General features: G+C 38.5%; 1 long non-coding RNA gene across 1 annotated transcript; it reads left to right on the top strand.

Moving 5' to 3' along the window:
- Positions 1-1439: 1439 nt before the first annotated feature.
- LOC139577852 (uncharacterized) lies at positions 1440-3574 on the top strand. The gene is made up of 3 exons (XR_011675438.1): positions 1440-1749; positions 2765-2804; positions 2917-3574. It is a non-coding gene; the product is annotated as an uncharacterized lncRNA (long non-coding RNA).
- The last annotated feature ends 1274 nt before the right edge of the window (positions 3575-4848 follow it).

Here is a 4848-nt window from a genome sequence, read left to right as displayed (position 1 = left end):
TGAAAGTTAAATATTTCTAAAAAATATTTTTGAATTTCCCGCGCTGCCTTTTCAGTGTAGTCCTAGACAGGATAATAAGTGTTTAACATAACATTTTTTGACTATCTCATCTCTGTACCCCACACATACAATTATCTGTAAGGTCCCTCCATCAAGCAGTGAATTTCAAACACAGACTCAACCACAAAGACCAGGGATGTTTTCCAATGCCTTGCAAAGAAGGGCACCTATTGGTAGATCGGTAAAAAAAATAAGCTAACATTGAATATCCCTTTGAGCATGGTGAAGTTACTAATTACACTTTAGATGGTGTATCAATGTACCTAGTCACTACAAAGATAGATGTCCTTCCTAACTCAGTTGCGGAGAGGAAGGAAACAGCACAGGGATTTCACCATGAGGTCAATAGTGACTTTAAAACAGTTACAGAGTTTAATGGCCGTGATAGGAGAAAACTGAGGATGGATCAACAACATTATATTTAATCCACAATACTAACCTCATTGATTGAGTAAAAAGAAAGAAGCCTGTACAGAATAAAAAATATTCCAAAACACGCATCCTGTTTGCAACAAGGCACTAAAGTAATACTGCAAAAAATGTGGTAAAGCCTGAATTCAAGTGTTATGTTTGGGGGTAAATCCAATACAACACATTACTGAGTACCAGTCTCCATACTTTCAAGCACTGTGGTGGCTGCATCATGTTATGGGTATGCTTTTAATCTTTAAGGACTGGGGAGTTTTTCAGGATACAAAAATTACAGAATTGAGCTAAGTACAGGCAAAATTCTAGAGGAAAACCTGGTTCAGTCTGCTTTCCACCACACACTGGGAGATTAATTCACCTTTCATCAGGACAATAACCTGAAACAGAAGGCCAAATATACACTGGAGTTGCTTACCAATAAGACAGTAAATGTTCCTGAGTGGCCGAGTTACAGTTTTGACTTAAATCTACTTGAAAATCTAAGGCAAGACTTGAAAATGATCAACAACCAATTCTGAAAAGAATAATGGGAAAATGTTGCACAATCCAGTTGTGGAAAGCTCTTAGAGACTTACCCAGAAAGATACAGCTGTAATTTCTGCCAAAGTTGCTTCTACAAAGTACTAAATGCTTTCCCATGATGTCTTGCATAAAAAGGTTGGATGGAAACCTAGTTAATGTCAAGCCATTTTGAGGATGATGGAAGTAAAGCGTATTTTTTGAAGAACGTGAGTATGCCTACAGGAGACTTTTGTCTAGACTAATCAGATTAGAACATTGTGACTGATTGTGTTTATGTAACATATAAAAAGGTAATACATTTAAAAAAGTTAAAGGATTCATATTTAGCCTATATTGATGTGTTCTAGGTGCGCGAGGAATAGCCACTGGGATTGGAGAGGAGGCAGAGCGCGCGTTAAGCTTTCCTGAATAACTGGGCCTGCCGGGAGCATACAGTATGTGGCCACATTATTACAGCAGGACTTGGGAGAATGATCTGAAACAGGCAGCGCATTCAGTATCAGAAGTAAAAAAAATAAAGCCAAACTGGCCTGCTAGTGTTCCTTTCTAGACCATATAAACTGTCGAGAGTTGAACCCACAACTGATCCAAATGGAATGAAACATTCATATCACACGGCTTTTGCACCGCTATTCGAATGACATTCTCACCCTCATTGCTGCTGGAGTTCTTCGGGGAACTTCGCAATTGCAACTGAAAACACTCGTACCAAGTTTGAATGAGACAACAGTTAAAAAGGTATGTTGGGTTGATGTTTGGCTTTGAATATGTATCGAAATAATTTATATAATAATATAAAATACTAATGAATAACAAAGACAATTATGGTCTTCTGTGAATAGCTTCCATAACGTAACTATGGCCATAGTTCAGAAGAATTAACGTAAATATTAGAAAGCCGGGTTTGACCGTTGGCGTTGTATGAGCTAATTTACAGTAGAGTAACGTTAGCTAGCTAGCTAAGTTATGTCCTAACTAGGCAGAACTAGGTTTGTATTATTTCCTGAACTATATTCTATCCCATATATTGTATATCGTTTCCATAAAGCCAACATGGCTTTACACTCATTAACTTACATTTCCAATCTAGAGCAGTTCTCACTTTTGTGAGAATGAACTAGCTAACGTTAGCTAGCTAGCTAATGTCAACGAAGCTAACTAACCAACAAACGTTAACTAACTAACTAACTAAGGATGGTGACATGTCCAGACGAGATGTTACAATGAACTGAATCGTCATTGGAGGGCTTCCTCTTTATATTAACTCACAAGGGGGCATAACATTACATGTACAACACTATCCCATTTTGGAAGCATTACATGTATGCCCCCTTGTGGAGGGAAATGAATAGCTTAGATGGTAGCTATAGACGGGATTATAATGCATAATGGTGTTAATACAGTGACTAGACTACCTCTTTTGTATAAATGCATGCCCTTCAGAATCCAAACACAGTATTGCCACGCAGCAAAATGTTGCTTATAATCTTTCAAGTCAGCCTGATAAAATATTGAACAATTGGTGTACAAAGATAGCTCTGAAAATGTATATTAGGCCTGTATAGCAGTACTTTTACTGTATGGCGGTACTGTATTGGCTAGTGCTTTCTCCAATATGTTCCTCTATTTTGCATTAAATTGTATGTCGATGCCATTGATCTTTCAATATTTATTATACAGTATATATATATATATATTAATGCTCGTGAGACTATTCTTTGACACATTTTCTCTTCCTTTGAAATTTTTATAGGATAGAACATGGACACAATGCAATTGGGATCAAGAAGAAGGTACGGACGGATATGTTGTAGGACAGCTGCATTTGAAGTGTACATTTAACCTACATAGTCAATACAAACTGAAATCTATTAGCATACAAATGTGTGCAAATTATATTTTCAGATCTTCTCAGAAATGAATCAAGTCCGTGGAATGGATATAGACAAAAAGATAATTCAAGGACTAGCAGAGGTAGAGAGGCAAGGCAGGAGTGAGGACATCATCCTGCTATTTTGACAGTCCCTTAAGGACAATACAGATGAGGTATTTGCTCTTATTCCTTCCATTTCTCTAATGTATTTTGTAATAATACCTCTTCAATGAGGACCCGAGTGGCCTTTATGTCCGTGACAAGGTATGCCTATGCACAAATAATCTGTTTCTTCGTAAACATAAGTGTGCATGCTTATATAAAACTACAGCTGAACATTTGGTATGTTCTTTGTTAAATGTATGTGTATTAATCTTTTCTTACTGTTGTTGACACAGATTTCACTGCTCCCCCACTCCTTTACTGCACATCAGCAGAAATCCATTTCACCATGACAGTGAAATCACACTGTTCTTAAGTTACTGTGTTCTGGGGATAAGAGAAGTTGGGGTGAAGTTACCAGGGCCGGTCATAAAGATGGCAAACTTCCTAACATAACTAAGTGGTTGTTGGACACACACACACACACTAAAGCTAAAAATCTGTATTTAGCATCAAGGTTTACCTATGATTCATTTTTAATGTATTTTGTTTATATTGTACATCATTATTGTATTTTTTTTAATGTAATGAAAGGACTATACAAATTAAATGTATTATTTATTATGGTCTGACATGTTTTCAAAGGTTCTTCGAATAACTTTTAGGGGTTCCCCCGCAGTTTCAATTTGAAGAACCCCTAAAGGATACTCCAGGTACCTTTTCTTTTTAGAGTGTAGACTATACTGACCGGTTGTATAGTAAAAGTTAGAGTGCGGAAAAGCATAGTGCATAAGGGAAGTACCAAAACATCTTGATATAGGGGAGGCTCGCAAAGCAACAAAACAAGTTTGACAACCCTCCAACCCTATTTTGGAGAAAGCGCTTGCTTTTCTCCACCACTCACGTGCATTACTCCAATGTCTTGAGATTCAGTTGTGATTGATAGCACTGACCTTTCTGTGCTCTGCACTAGCCACCTGAATGTGCTCTCCAAAGCCACTAGGCCTTCATCCAGTCTTTCAATTCTTCCAGGTCACAATTTTCCAATAATTGTCACCTCTTATTAGAATAGATAGCTAACTCTTTTGTGTCCATACCTCTAATTGGGATGTTGGCCACTCATCTCTCCTCGAGGTTTCTTCTCGTCTGTTCATTTTCATATTCAACCTATACAGTCAGGATGTCTCCAATAACTGTATATCTACTCCTTGGCTACAGGATTTCTCAAACACTCTTCTGTAGGTTATCTTAGTGGGTGTAACTGAGCCAAACGTATGCAAATTCAACACTTCCTGTCCTACTACTGCTAGGTTAAGTGAAATGTGTTGTCTACTGAAACTGCTTTGGCTGCCTCCATCTAGTAAACACCCGCCTACTTGACTCTGTTTAGGCGTTTCTATAAACACTGTAGCTGTTTGCAGTGTTACTGTGCTACCTTCACTGTTACCTGGTGAGATAGAAACTACATTATCTGTGTCCATGCTCTCTCCATGGCACATCTCTGTGCGCATTGGGTACTCTGGGTGCCCTGGGCTCTGACCCTGGGCTCTGATTGGCTGATAGAGTGCAGATTGTTCGGTGCCAGTGGTGTCATTACAGTATTTGGATTTGTGATCCATTCTGTGACATAATATGCATTTTGACTCTTCCCTTTCACGTGTGTGAAACGTGAGGATATGATGGGCTTTCTTCTCTCGGATGTTCACCTCTCCCATGTCCTGTATCGCGTTCCTTCTCTGCAATGGAACATTCTTCTGCTTTTGTGTCCATGGCAGATTAGCGTTCTCTCTCGGCAGGAAACTCATGAGATCTTACACACTAGCTAGGTTTCCATCCATTTGCAACAGATTTTCATGCGAATA

This window comes from Salvelinus alpinus, chromosome 6, assembly GCF_045679555.1.
Source record: "Salvelinus alpinus chromosome 6, SLU_Salpinus.1, whole genome shotgun sequence".
NCBI classification, from domain to species: Eukaryota; Metazoa; Chordata; class Actinopteri; order Salmoniformes; family Salmonidae; genus Salvelinus; species Salvelinus alpinus.
This window is presented reverse-complemented; position numbering and strand designations above follow the sequence as displayed.